We start from the raw sequence: 15,996 nt of genomic DNA, 5'->3' as shown, positions 1-15,996 counted from the left end.
GGCCTGGCAAAGCCAAGGCCCCCATAAATATACCTTTTACCTGATATCTGCTGTGAGATGTGGCCAGGAAATAAGCAAAGCAGGCTCCAACTTAAACATAAAGAGAAGTTTATTAACTAAACTACACACACAATTACTAAACTACACACACAATTACTAACCTACACACACACAGGGAAAAAAACAAGGAGAATGAGAACTACACAGAAACACTTCCTTATCCTCCTCCCACCAAATTCCCAAACACATTTACATTTCCCAAAAAATTATCCACACTCGGTCTGGCACCACCCTTTGGAAAAAAAAAATCAAATCTTCAGCTCATAAGGGATAGACGGAGTCCTTCCTTGTGCCACGGACTTCTTGTCACAATCAGCAATCCGCCCGGTATCTTGCTACCTCGTGACATCTCCTTTCCATGCCGAGGTGCTCTCACCACCTGGCATGGGATGGGGCAGGGGCCTGCCTTCAGGGCCTTTTAAGAATGCCTCGTCTCGTTCCAAGCAGAGTACAGTCACAATCCTGGGACCTCTGTCCCCCCCATGTCTTCTATACCCCCTGGGGCCGAGGGGTCTCAAAACCAAACTCTCTTGACGCCGAGCCTCCGCTTCCCCCTGCAATACAGCCTCTGCCTCACCAGGAAACAGTCCATGGAAATACAACAAAAAAGAGTCCAGCAAAAACTGCCACTCCATCTTCCTCCATTCCTTCAACATCTCTCTTCTCCCTTTGCCAGACCCTCCTTACTGGCCTAATTTTCTTCCTTCATCTTCCACTCCTGTCCCTTTCCCAGGAAAGGCAATGTTCTGCGAAGCCTTCATTCCCCAAAGGGTTAAAAGCTCTCCCAGGCGGCCGGACTGCCCGCTGCCCCCCCCTTTCTCCTCCCAGCCGTGCTGCCTGCCGGCACATGATATCAAGTTTCAAGATATACAGTTCGAGCACGGGCTGCATTCTCTGGGGGGGGGAATAAACTGGTCGCTCAAGGGTCTGCCACCCTTCCTCCGAACCCGGGCCTACCGTAGATGGCCCACGTGGCTTTCCCCTCCCCCAGCCCAGCCAGAAACTGGGCCGGGGGAGAGACTTCTTCACGCCGGAAATCCCAAGAGGGCTCCGAAGGCCAAGAGCCCTGCTTTTAACCCCTTGAGTTCGTAGTCTCAAGAGGCGGATCCAAATGTCCCACTGGTCAAACTAAGTGCCCATCTTAAATTCCAATTACCCATTGGTAATCACAGCAAAACAAAATATCCCAGATGTCCCATTTCCGGTCAAACCACGACATTCCACCCTTCGCCTCTTGAGACTACAAACACTAAAACTATTAAATAAATTACAAAACATTTCTACACAGAAAAAAAAAAACCCACTTAATACATGCTTTGTTCTTATTCCTCTTAGGTCCCATCTCACAGCTTCATCCCATCACTCTCTTAAAATTCGATTCCCGGTCAGGGAACCAAACAATGTTATGGTTTAGGCCTGGCAAAGCCAAGGCCCCCATAAATATACCTTTTACCTGATATCTGCTGTGAGATGTGGCCAGGAAATAAGCAAAGCAGGCTCCAACTTAAACATAAAGAGAAGTTTATTAACTAAACTACACACACAATTACTAAACTACACACACAATTACTAACCTACACACACACAGGGAAAAAAACAAGGAGAATGAGAACTACACAGAAACACTTCCTTATCCTCCTCCCACCAAATTCCCAAACACATTTACATTTCCCAAAAAATTATCCACACTCGGTCTGGCACCACCCTTTGGAAAAAAAAAATCAAATCTTCAGCTCATAAGGGATAGACGGAGTCCTTCCTTGTGCCACGGACTTCTTGTCACAATCAGCAATCCGCCCGGTATCTTGCTACCTCGTGACATCTCCTTTCCATGCCGAGGTGCTCTCACCACCTGGCATGGGATGGGGCAGGGGCCTGCCTTCAGGGCCTTTTAAGAATGCCTCGTCTCGTTCCAAGCAGAGTACAGTCACAATCCTGGGACCTCTGTCCCCCCCATGTCTTCTATACCCCCTGGGGCCGAGGGGTCTCAAAACCAAACTCTCTTGACGCCGAGCCTCCGCTTCCCCCTGCAATACAGCCTCTGCCTCACCAGGAAACAGTCCATGGAAATACAACAAAAAAGAGTCCAGCAAAAACTGCCACTCCATCTTCCTCCATTCCTTCAACATCTCTCTTCTCCCTTTGCCAGACCCTCCTTACTGGCCTAATTTTCTTCCTTCATCTTCCACTCCTGTCCCTTTCCCAGGAAAGGCAATGTTCTGCGAAGCCTTCATTCCCCAAAGGGTTAAAAGCTCTCCCAGGCGGCCGGACTGCCCGCTGCCCCCCCCTTTCTCCTCCCAGCCGTGCTGCCTGCCGGCACATGATATCAAGTTTCAAGATATACAGTTCGAGCACGGGCTGCATTCTCTGGGGGGGGGAATAAACTGGTCGCTCAAGGGTCTGCCACCCTTCCTCCGAACCCGGGCCTACCGTAGATGGCCCACGTGGCTTTCCCCTCCCCCAGCCCAGCCAGAAACTGGGCCGGGGGAGAGACTTCTTCACGCCGGAAATCCCAAGAGGGCTCCGAAGGCCAAGAGCCCTGCTTTTAACCCCTTGAGTTCGTAGTCTCAAGAGGCGGATCCAAATGTCCCACTGGTCAAACTAAGTGCCCATCTTAAATTCCAATTACCCATTGGTAATCACAGCAAAACAAAATATCCCAGATGTCCCATTTCCGGTCAAACCACGACAGACAGAAGGCAAGATAATTTACATTTTACATTGCATTGGAAAGCATGCATGTATTAATGATGGGGAATGATGAGGAACATAAATAGTTTCCATTTTCACATTCAAAAACAAGTACCTGCAAATTAATGCTAAAAGCAACTGGCCTATAAAGGAGCCCTGTTTCCATGCCAACTGATAACAGAAAGACATATAATTCAACAAAAAAATGAATAACCTACACAACAAGAAAATAAAGAGCAAGGAGAAGTGCTGGAAATCAAGATTCTGACCATACCCAACTATTTTACAAGAATAGCAAAGAACACAACAATTAAATTGCAATTTAAGACACGAATGGTGTGCAGCTAATGGCACTTCATCATTACAATACCTCTAAAAGCTGTCAGTCTCTAGTGAAGAAAAACAGGATCCAGAACACTTCTATTAAGGAGGAGGGAACATTTGTACAATTCTTATGAAAGCACCGAGTTCCTTTCAGTGCACATCTTTCATTGGGATTTTAATTTTTTGTCCTTAAGGCCTCGCTTTGCACCTCACTCACAGACTTGGGGTCCTGCAATCAGTCAGCAGAGCTGCTGCTGCCTGAGTGTTCATTGCAAAACCAGGGACACGATGAGAAATGAGCAGATACGGATCTGCACACAAGCAGCTCACACGGCCATGTGCACGTATTTATCTGATGTAATTTAATTTTTCCATGTGTATGAGCAAAATTCAGCTTCACAGCTGATAAAACTGCGCTACCACTAACAGAATTACAGCAAACAAGGAAGTTCATAAAGTTCATCAATAAAATCATGGGATATACAGTCCACACATGCCAATTTCTACTTAAAATTTAAGCGAGGAAACTTAGAAATACTGAATTGACAAAAATGCTGCTGATCTAAATATAACCAGCTCCAAGATACTGACATTTACATTCAATAAAACCAGCAGTTTGAGTATATGTTCTTTAAACCTCAAGAAATAAATAACCCCAACTAAAAGGTCCATAAACCCTGTGTTCTAAATGAATACAAACTGAAGGCAGGACAATAAATTGCCGTTTCTAAGTACATCTTTATTTTATCAGGCAACAGTGCTTTTCTTCCTATTTAGCACTTAAAAACATATTAAAAGTCATTAGAGGTTTAAAACAGTTAAAAATTATGGTTACAGAACTGGAAGTTGGAAAAACCACCAATAATGCATTTCAGTCCATTTGAATTTTACTGTTTTGTCGCTTTCTGCATAAGTAGAGAATAGAAAATTACAAGTGCTTGTATCCACCCAACTGACTTCATATTTCTGTGAACACAGAGGTTGTTACATGACAATGGGCCTAAACACTGCATGGAAAAATGCAAAGTTCACAGAAAATGAACTTGTGTTTCATTTACAAGACTCAGTCTGCATAGGGACTTCAATGACATCAGTGGATGAAAGAAAATAATTATACAGCCATGTTCCAGCTTATCCAGATAGCATGAAAGATTAAGGGTTTCACAGACTTTCTTCTTCTGTCTGTTCAGAATTTACTAAGAACTGAATTTTTAGACGTGTGTTGCTTGCTGCTCTTTTAAACAGGCATTGATTTTTCTAGGAAAAGCTTTGCCCTTTAAGGGCAATAAGTATATGTATTCTAGTAGAAAAGATCTAAGCTGAAAAGTTTTTAACTCACCAAGATTTATTTTTTTTAATAAAACCCATGCTCCCATCACAGCTCAGAAAACTATACAGCAAGCATTCAGCATCCCTGAAATTTTTTAGGTCTCGCTACCTTTCCCCAAACTTTCCCTAAGGCTGGCCACAGCCAACTGACCGCATTTCTGCCGCTCTTGTACAAGCTGAAAAATGACAATTCAGCCGTGTGGAGGGGCCAGGATTTCTGCACCTTGCTTCATGTACAAACTACTGCTTTTAGGCTTATATACTAAATTCCTGTGGGGGATCCTTATAGAAAAAAAAATAAAAAGAAAAATCTACACACCGGCCCAAGACACTGACTTTCCCAAGTGATTAAACGCCATATGTAAAGTCCTGTACATCACAATTACCTTTGTGGCCTGCCAACTCTTCAGGGCCTCCTGAAGTACAAAGATATGCATTCCAACAGGGGAAAATGTATTTTAATAAATCCCAATCAATGTGCACTACTACAGAAGGCACAAAACAGCAGCAGCAGCTGAAAGCTGCCTGTGCTGGGGCTGGCTGACAGGGCCTGCACTCCCAGCTCCACGCTTCCCTCACAATTAATTCCTGCTATGTTTGGGAAGGACTAGGAGTGACAAAGCTGAGGAAGATGAAAGGTCACTTCAGCTTCTCACACCTTCACCTCTTTTTATCTATTGTCAAAGAATCTCTTCTGTTCTACAAACACCTTTCTATTTTTTGGAGCCTTCTGAAAGTCAGTTTTGTACTGATGACATCGTTCCACTACCATGGATGAAATCATCCACAGAGTGCACGGATTTTTCACACAGCACTGCCTCGGGCAAGATCTTAAAAGGCAACGGAGCAGAAGACTCCATGTTATTTAAATATGAAGAGAAGAACAGTAATGAAATAAAGAAAAAAATAAATCATTTTCAACAGAAACAATTTCATGTTCGGCAGCACTTCTTAGCCTTGGCCAGCACTGTCTGTTTATATAACTGAAAGAAAGAATGCTGCCCTGAACTTGCCCATTATCCCACAGAAAAGGTATTGTGGGAATGTTAGCTTTTACCTGGCTAACTTCCAGATGCTGGCAGAAAAAAACATCCTTTTAAAATTTCAGTCAACTGAAAAATACTTGACATTTTTCACATTTTACAATTATTCCAAGTTATGTATAAGCTAACATAGGCCTTGAACTAAATCCATATAAAATGGTCGTAATAAGATGATGGACTGCTGTGCAAAAGAAGGAATTGAGGGGTCTCAGAGCCAAATCAAACAGCCAGTACTGCATTACTCAAACCACAGCAGCTTCGCTGAAAGCAGGTACGTTTCTAGAATAGCAGAAATATTTGAAATGTCCATAAGAGCACTTGCTGGACAATGAGAGCAGGAACTAAAAAACAGTGCCATCCCAATTTCAGGAATGCAGCCTGATGCTGTGAAGCTGAGCCGGCAATGTGTGACCAGTATGCTGTTTGAACCCTGCATTCTGTCATACACGTAAAGAGAGATAAATGCATCTTGCTATGCATCTAATATCTGCATGGGAACCGCGACACAAACTGCAACATAGAAAAATCACAGAATCATTTAGACTGGAAAATACCTCCAGGATCATGCAGTGCAACCTGACACATCATTGAACAATGTCCCAGGTGCCACATCTAGAGTTCTGTTAAGCATCTCCAAGGACAGTGCCTCCACCACTGCCCTGGGCAGCCTGTTTAAATGCTTGACAACCTTTTCTGTGAAGAAATTTTCCCCAATATCCAGTCTAAACCTTACAATGTAGGTGTAAAGGTAAGTAAGGTCTCACCTCAGCCTCCTTTTCTCCAGGATAAACAACTGGACACTTCAGCACCTCAGTGTCTATTTGGCAGTGAGGGGCTCACAGCCACACAGGATTGCAGGTGTGGCCTCACAGGGCTGAGTACAGAGGGACAAGCAGTGCCCTGGTCCTGCTGGCCACACCGCTGCTGGCACAGCCCAGATGCCACTGGCCCTCTTGGCCACCTGGCAATGCTGTGGCTCATGTTCAGCCCCCCTGAGCAGAACCCCCAGGCCCTTCCCACCCACTGCTCCCAGCCTGGAGCTGCAGGGGCTGCTGTGACCCAAGGGGAGGAGCTGGCACTTGGCCCTCTTGAACCTCAGACCCACTGATCCATCCTGCCCAGATCCCTCTGCACATCCCTCATGTCCCCCAGCAGGTCAACACTCCCACCCAACTCAGTGTCATCTGTAGAGTGCCCTCGATCCCCTCACCCATCAATAAGAATATTAAATGGAACTGGAGAGAACCAAAGCACAGTAACTCTGGACTTGACAAGACCCCAACAAAAAATGAGCAAAAATCCCCTTTCTGTTTTAAACAGAAGGCATTTTTCTTGCTCTTTTCCATCTGGCACTTCAAGTAGCTGTCTTTACTTCACAGTCATCTTGAAGTTTTTAATAAGTCGTACAATGTGCAAACTCAAACTGAAAGAAATTGTCCCTTACTTCTTCTCTTCCAAAGTTCAACTGGTGAGTAAAAATAGCTCCCAATCATGTCTCTGCTTTGCATCCCAGCAGGAGCAAGGGTACTCAGTGCTGCCACACCATCCCCACGTTCCAGCGCCCAGCACATGGAGCTGCAGCCTCCTCACTCACCAGAACTCTGCTGGCTCATTTGCATGAGTGTCCTGTCAAGCTAATTGGCAAAACACAACTTCCCCGTTCAAATTTACAGGAGGGGTTTTTGCTGTTTGAAGAGGACGAGCTTTAATGGTGGAAATTACATTTTTAATTTGGAGAAAGCAAGCCCTTCAGTCACAGGGGAATGTTCTGCACAGCATTGTGTTCAGTCAAGCCACAGGCTGTGTTTTTAATAAGTGCACTTACCTTAAGCCAGGTCACAAGTGAAAGCTCACTGCCTCCCAAACTATTTCTGTGTGGTAAAACAAAACACAAAAAGATTGACCAAGCATCTCCCCAAGAGCACCATTAACTAAAGAATCCTACTCTAATTTGGTGCCATTTCCAACAGATCCCAGAGCGCTTTCCCAGGTAAGCTCACCATTTGCATGCACAGGATGCAGGGTGGGATGGGGCACAGAAAAATTAAGTGAATTATGCCAGGTCACTTCTGAGGCTTCTCACAAATGTGACAGAACCACCATGAGCATCTGGAACATTCCACAGCAACCTGGGACATCTGCTACCACTGCCATCTCTGCTCCCCTTTCTCGTCCAATTCCCCTGGCAATAATTAGACCACATCTGCCCTGAAAGCCAGTACCTACATTTGACTTCAGTAGTCAACTAAGATTTTCAGTAACCAGAAACTTCTTCTACAACAAAAAAAACCAAAAAAAAAAGAACCAAACAAACAAAAATCAAAAACCAACCAAAAGCGACCCCAAACAAACAAAAACTTCAGGAAAGTGATTCAGTTCTCATGTAGGACATGAAATTCCTAACACAGGTCCTTCAGTGATGCCTTTTATAGAGGCACAAATCCCACACAAAGCAGCTGTATTTATGCTCAAGTGTGCTTCAAAACTAGAACACACATGTCTAACAATGTCATTGCAAAGTACAAAGTAATTTGGTTTTCCTGATTCCTAAATATCTTAATGCAAATGTGAAATAAGCTTAGTACACTCAGTCCCACTTTACTTACTTAAAAAAGAGTTCAAACAGGCTTGCACCGCCTTAACTAACTCGATTTAAAATCATACTTAAGTAAATGCAAGCTGTTTCCCAGGTATTATATGGCTTATTCACTCCTTCCACTATGCACTCCTGTGATCAAACACATCTTAGATGTAACAGGTGAGGTTATTTACTATTTATAAAAACAACCACTGTTTAGTATTCTTTTTAGAATTAGTCTTCTAAAATGAAAACTAATTCTTATTAATTCTCTTTGAAACTCTGAGAGAGAAGTAGATGATTTTGACATCATTTTTTCCTGAACAAAAAAGAAAAATCCCCTTCCGCCAATAAATCTTTAGGGCACTTCAATAGTTGCTGGAATTGTGTAAATACTTCAGAGTATTCATCATTTCTATGAAAGAATATCCCCAGAACAGCAAAAAACCCAAATTTAATTTTCAATTTTTGGAAGTTTTTTTTCTCTGACTGTGGGTATAAGATAATAGTTTCTATTTCTGTATTTGTTAACAGATTTTTTTAATTTTTTTTAAACAAAGCCACAAAGCTCAGAAAAACCACTAACAGAATTTAACAGACTTAAAAAACAGTTCAGATGGAAGATGGTAGCAAAGTTATGAAAATCAACGCAAAACTGCAATATTCCCAGTACTTCAAGTTCTCAATTACTGGCTCCATGCAAGACACTCTTTTGTACTTTCTTAATTCAGAGGACTAAGAAAATAAGACTCATGATTTTGGAGAGTTCCCATAATCCTGAGTCTTTCAACCGAGTGGCAGAACTCGTTCCTCAACTGCAAGTAAGGAAACAAACCAATCTTTGAACACACTTTGGCAGAAGTGTTATCCTGCAGTAACTCAGGCCTAGTGGGCAGGACGCAGCCAGAATCCTGTCCATTTGTGAGCCCACTCCAGCTCCCATCAGTACCAACCAGCAGCTGAATAATTCAATGTCCTGCAGGATCCAAATCTGTTAAGACAGGAAAAGTTGTGCCTGCAGCTTGCTGCTCTCCTAATTCCTACTAAAAACCTCTTCTGTTTCTTTCTCTAAGGAGATGGTTCTCACTGCTGAATACACAATGCTGGTTTTAAATTTTAGATGCCTGCAGGGTGGTCACAAGACAAATGCCAAGAATATTTGCACACCTCTCTATTTACAGTAAGAAGGAAAATCATCTGGATTCAAAACACACGAAACAAAGACATGGTAAGACAAAGCCTTGAACACAAGTCTGCCAAATACAAACAACACACATAAGCAGACCCAAAAGGCAATGTATCGTGAAACCTTTCAAAACCATACGATACTACAGGAATTAAGTAAACTGCAAACTCCCCTGCAATACTCTCACAGTCATAGCTCATTTGTGATTTCCTGTACGCTCAGTACTGACAGCACAATGGAGCCTCTATTGTGGGCCTCCTCCCACAAGCTTTTCAAAAATGCAAGACATTCTTTTTATCTAGACTGGCGTGGCCAAAATACATCGAGCTCTACACAGATAAAAGGTCGTTTTAGACGCTGCTTCTGTTCATAAAACTGCAAAATGAAAACGTGCTGCCTGGTGGTGCTGAGTGTAAGGTTCACAAAGGAGCAGCGCTGTGGTGGCTGAACTGCTGAGCACACATCTCAGGCAGGGCACACGAAGGAAGCCACTTTAGTTTTTGGGTAACAAGAGAAGGTTCCACACTGAGAACGCTGCAAATTCAACACAATTCAAATCAGCCTGGAGAGTCTCACAGGAGCTGAAAAAAATAATGAAAATTTGACAGAATTCATGGGATAAAGAAACTGCAGTATTCACTGCAAATCTTGATTGAGAGTGAAGGTAGTAAGTGCTTTAGGTGCAAGTAACTAGTTTATGGAGGCATTAAAAATTGATATTGCATACTTTTTATCTTAAAGGATCCTGAAAGCTAACACAAGCCAACCAAAATGAACAAGACTTTCTGCTGGTAGCAGAAATGAAAGACAATAATCCTGGCACAGGACAGGCTGAGAAAAAAGCACAACCAGCACAGACAGTATGCAGACACAGTAAGCAGACAAAGTATGCAGGAGAGAATTTGGTGGGGACACAAAATAAAACCTAAAATGCTGCACTGGCTTTGATCAGCACCTTAATGACCTTCTTAGTCAAAAAATAATGTGTTAAAATGGAATTAGCTGCCCAGTTCCAGTCAGCATGGGAACACACACACAGAATACTGAATTACTCAAGATCACTTCTCAGGAACCCTGATTATATGAATGGGAAAATCAACGACATGAGAAAGGCTGTGATACACATTAATGCTGCTCACTGAAGCACCAGACACACATTAAGATGGTTGGTAGACCACAAATGTGAAAACGCTCATTACCCGGTTGAAAATAAACAGTTTAACATATCTGGTACAACACATTAAAGTGAAAAAATATTTAAGCATCAGTTTAAGAGTTTGGAGAGTGGCTTGTGGTTATCTCTGCTAAACACTTTTGTCCTGCATGACTCTGCACAGACTGAAGCTACGCACTCAGCAAGAGACAAACTGGCTGCAGCCATCTAATGAAATTTGACTCATCTGGGAATTCTGATGAACTGCTCCACACCACTGTTTCTGCTAAGCCATACATTTTCCTTGCAGGATTGAGAGTGCTGCAAATACGCAGAAAGCAACATCACTTTTGGACTGTTTGGCTTAAAATAGAAGGTTAATTCTAAGAATCCATATTCAGGTAAAAATACCACAGAAGCCAATGGAAACTTTGCAATTACAAATGAAAGGCACAGGGATCTGCATCAATGGCACAGTCATCACCGTCTGTCAGCCCCCAGCAGCACCTCTTGCTGACTGCAAGTCTGACTAAGAGCTGCCTGGGGCACTTCTCTCTTCCTACAAACCCTCCTGCACATCAGCCCAGTCCAACTGGAGAGCACACACATCCTGGTACAGCTCCTTTCTGGCTCATTCTCCCAACTCCTGACTCACCCAAGTGCTATGATGACATTTTGCAGAGTGAAAAGATCCATGTGTAGCAGCAGATGATGAAAATCCCCTGCAGTGCTGCTTCTCTCCTGGCTCTTTTCTGAGCTCTGTCTGGCCAGGGCACTGTTTGAGCACGCTGCAGGACAGCCCCCTGGCCATTCCCTGGCTGGCCAGGCACAGGGTGGGCACAGGAGTGCCAGAGGACAGAACCCAGCTTGGTGGGAATGCAGCAGGGACAGAACCCAGCTTGGTGGGAATGCAGCAGGGACAGAACCCAGCAGGGACAGAACCCAGCTCGGTGGGAATGCAGCAGGGACAGAACCCAGCTTGGTGGGAATGCAGCAGGGACAGAACCCAGCTCGGTGGGAATGCAGCAGGGACAGAACCCAGCTCGGTGGGAATGCAGCAGGGACAGAACCCAGCTTGGTGGGAATGCAGCAGGGACAGAACCCAGCAGGGACAGAACCCAGCTCGGTGGGAATGCAGCAGGGATAGGAACCCAGCTCGGTGGGAATGCAGCAGGGACAGAACCCAGCTTGGTGGGAATGCAGCAGGGACAGAACCCAGCAGGGACAGAACCCAGCTCGGTGGGAATGCAGCAGGGACAGAACCCAGCTCGGTGGGAATGCAGCAGGGATAGGAACCCAGCTTGGTGGGAATGCAGCAGGGACAGAACCCAGCTTGGTGGGAATGCAGCAGGGACAGAACCCAGCTCGGTGGGAATGCAGCAGGGACAGAACCCAGCTCGGTGGGAATGCAGCAGGGACAGAACCCAGCAGGGACAGAACCCAGCTCGGTGGGAATGCAGCAGGGACAGAACCCAGCAGGGACAGAACCCAGCTCGGTGGGAATGCAGCAGGGACAGAACCCAGCTCGGTGGGAATGCAGCAGGGATAGGAACCCAGCTTGGTGGGAATGCAGCAGGGACAGAACCCAGCAGGGACAGAACCCAGCAGGGACAGAACCCAGCTCGGTGGGAATGCAGCAGAGATAGGAACCCAGCAGGGACAGAACACAGCTCGGTGGGAATGCAGCAGGGACAGAACCCAGCTCGGTGGGAATGCAGCAGAGATAGGAACCCAGCTTGGTGGGAATGCAGCAGGGACAGAACCCAGCAGGGACAGAACACAGCTCGGTGGGAATGCAGCAGGGACAGAACCCAGCAGGGACAGAACCCAGCTCGGTGGGAATGCAGCAGGGACAGAACCCAGCAGGGACAGAACACAGCTCGGTGGGAATGCAGCAGGGACAGAACACAGCTTGGTGGGAATGCAGCAGGGATAGGAACCCAGCTTGGTGGGAATGCAGCAGGGACAGAACCCAGCTTGGTGGGAATGCAGCAGGGACAGAACACAGCTTGGTGGGAATGCAGCAGGGACAGAACCCAGCAGGGACAGAACCCAGCTTGGTGGGAATGCAGCAGGGACAGAACACAGCTTGGTGGGAATGCAGCAGGGACAGAACCCAGCAGGGACAGAACCCAGCTTGGTGGGAATGCAGCAGGGACAGAACCCAGCAGGGACAGAACACAGCTCGGTGGGAATGCAGCAGGGATAGGAACCCAGCTTGGTGGGAATGCAGCAGGGACAGCCTCGGAGACTCCCACTTGCCATTCCTGCTGCCATCACATGGCAGCCATGGGCTCATTTTCCTATTGATCATGTTTGGAGGGTGGGAGAGAAGAACAATCTGCCACATGGCAGCACAACAGCAGCGAGCCCAGCTTCCAGAGCCAAAACTGAAAGCAGGACAGCTCTCCTGTGCTGCCCCAAGGGCTCAGCGTTCCTAAATCAGTATCTGCTGTGGTTAGACCCTGCCCTGACTGCCCAACAACCCTTCTGCACAAGCCCAGACACATTCAGGTACATGGGCACAACCCTGGGCTGCCCACTGAGGCTGCCCCCACTGCACACACTCCTGTCTCAGAAGGTCCCACGTGAGCCAAGCACAGAAGGTGCCAAAGCCACGCCTGCTCTGAAAGGCAGCAGAAGTTGTGCCCTTGTCATGTTCTGCACGGCAGTGTGAGAATTCATTGCTATTAGAGCTTTCAGCACATCCTGCCAGGACACAACTCCCACCCCTCCCATCACAGGGTGTGCCCGTGTCCCACAGCAGAAAATGGAATCTGTCTAAAAGCACTGGTGCTGCTCAGGAAGACCATCAGAGCACATCCAACAACACAGAGCTGGACTGCACACAGCAATCTGCAACTGCGACTCGAGTCAAGTAAGAAACGTTCCCTGCTTCCTTCCCTTTTTTCACTGTGAGTTGGCATCAGAGCTCCCCTAAATAGAGCAAAAGGAGAGGAGGGGTAACGTGGGGAGCTCTGGCACACAGGCAGAAAGCGTGAACAACTTGCACTGCAGACTTATGTAACTTTGCTGCTGGTGACACAGCTCGCTCAAGGGTGCTTTAGGCACGATAAGGGACATCCACTGACCTGTAAATACAACTATTAAAATATGCCTTGAAATACCTCACGTAAAGCAAAATTACATAATCACATTGCCTCCTGCTTTAATACTGAAACAACAAAGGCTTCATATGCAACAGAAATGAAAGCTTTCTATTAATACCTCAACTTCAGAATTAGAGAATTAGCTGAACAATTGTCCCCAGTCCCCAGGGCCAGCTTTTTCTGCTTTCTGCAGAGGATCCCTTCTGGCTGACTACCCTGGAAGGTATACTGCAAAGAAGTTCCTCTAAAAGCCCCTTGAAAAATGCAGGTATAAAAAAAAAGATGAAAATGCAAGGATAAGCAAAAGTCATCCAAAATAAATACCAGCATGAAACATGCTATTGTATTAACTACATTTAATTCAAAGAAAAAAATATAAAATCAAACAATGTCAATTTTCAATTATGCTGATTAGAAACAAACTGGATAATTAGTAAACAGAATAATAATATAGGAAACATGATATGTTTGAAATGAAGTGACAAAAATATTCCAGAAGAGAGAACAAGCTAATTGATAATCTTCCTCAAAAATTAATTTCTCATTCTGCTATAGCAAACGTAAACACTTTTTTGTTGCACATCAAAAAACAATTAACCTATTCATCTAAGGCACAGATGTTTTTCAGGAAAGGTTTTTTTGAGCAATTTTTTTTTAATTTGGCGTTTATTTTACCTTGTGATTATTTTTTTTTAATTATTATTTCATTACTGCTGGAACACCCATAGGGTAAAGACCCAGGTTAAGGCAGGCGTGCACCCCTGGGCTGTTTGCAGCAGGCAGGGCCTGAGGGCAGGGCTGGGGAATCCAGATCAGATCCTCCCACCCGACACACCACAGACTGCAGCTACTGGGTGGCACAAATTACAGGAGCCAGGGACTGTCTCCTGTTCCTCGAGGAACCACAGAGTCTTGGGTCATGTTCAACAACAATCTGAAGTTTCTGCCCACTTCAACCACCAAACCAAAGCTGAACACCAAAGGCACCAAAACCAAGTCCAGTCTGGGGACCCTCAGCACCTTTTTTGTGTCATGAAGGATTTGGGATTCCTACTCCATTTCCCCTCCTCACAGCACCACCACACAAGGCCACACACCAGTTTCAGACAGCCAACACTCAGATGCTGCCAGATTCCCAAAACACTCCTGACCACGTTCATCATTTGGGGAGATGGGCTGAGCACTGCTGTGCACTGGAAAAGATCCTGTCCTGATCACAGCTCTAACCTGCACTGGCAAAGATCCTGTCCTGATCACAGCTCTAACCTGCACTGGCAAAGATCCTGTCCCGATCACAGCTCTAACCTGCACTGGCAAAGATCCTGTCCCGATCACAGCTCTAACCTGCACTGGCAAAGATCCTGTCCCGATCACAGCTCCTAACCTAGACTGGCAAAGATCCTGTCCTGATCACAGCTCCTAACCTGCACTGGCAAAGATCCTGTCCCGATCACAGCTCTAACCTGCACTGGCAAAGATCCTGTCCCGATCACAGCTCTAACCTGCACTGGCAAAGATCCTGTCCCGATCACAGCTCCTAACCTGCACTGGCAAAGATCCTGTCCTGATCACAGCTCTAACCTGCACTGGCAAAGATCCTGTCCCGATCACAGCTCCTAACCTAGACTGGCAAAGATCCTGTCCTGATCACAGCTCTAACCTGCACTGGCAAAGATCCTGTCCCAATCACAGCTCCTAACCTGCACTGGCAAAGATCCTGTCCTGATCACAGCTCCTAACCTAGACTGGCAAAGATCCTGTCCCGATCACAGCTCCTAACCTGCACTGGCAAAGATCCTGTCCCGATCACAGCTCCTAACCTGCACTGGCAAAGATCCTGTCCTGATCACAGCTCCTAACCTGCACTGGCAAAGATCCTGTCCTGATCACAGCTCCTAACCTGCACTGGCAAAGATCCTGTCCCGATCACAGCTCCTAACCTAGACTGGCAAAGATCCTGTCCCGATCACAGCTCCTAACCTGCACTGGCAAAGATCCTGTCCCGATCACAGCTCCTAACCTAGACTGGCAAAGATCCTGTCCCGATCACAGCTCCTAACCTGCACTGGCAAAGATCCTGTCCTGATCACAGCTCCTAACCTGCACTGGCAAAGATCCTGTCCCGATCACAGCTCCTAACCTAGACTGGCAAAGATCCTGTCCCGATCACAGCTCCTAACCTGCACTGGCAAAGATCCTGTCCTGATCACAGCTCCTAACCTGCACTGGCAAAGATCCTGTCCCGATCACAGCTCCTAACCTAGACTGGCAAAGATCCTGTCCCGATCACAGCTCTAACCTGCACTGGCAAAGATCCTGTCCTGATCACAGCTCTAACCTGCACTGGCAAAGATCCTGTCCCGATCACAGCTCCTAACCTGCACTGGCAAAGATCCTGTCCTGATCACAGCTCCTAACCTAGACTGGCAAAGATCCTGTCCTGATCACAGCTCTAACCTGCACTGGCAAAGATCCTGTCCCGATCACAGCTCCTAACCTGCACTGGCAAAGATCCTGTCCTG

The 15,996-nt window shown here is 46.0% G+C and overlaps 1 protein-coding gene across 6 annotated transcripts in view; it reads right to left on the bottom strand.

Moving 5' to 3' along the window:
* Positions 1-15,996, bottom strand: part of CTBP1 (C-terminal binding protein 1) — a 189,332-nt gene that overhangs the window by 50,893 nt on the left and 122,443 nt on the right. The window lies entirely within an intron of this gene.

The sequence above is a fragment of the Melozone crissalis genome, unplaced genomic scaffold (genome assembly GCF_028551555.1).
Source record: "Melozone crissalis strain CALT ecotype California unplaced genomic scaffold, PUWL_Pcris_2 ptg000132l_1, whole genome shotgun sequence".
NCBI classification, from domain to species: domain Eukaryota; kingdom Metazoa; phylum Chordata; class Aves; order Passeriformes; family Passerellidae; genus Melozone; species Melozone crissalis.
The sequence above is the reverse complement of the archived record's forward strand: the minus strand, read 5'-3'. Positions and strand labels throughout refer to the sequence as shown.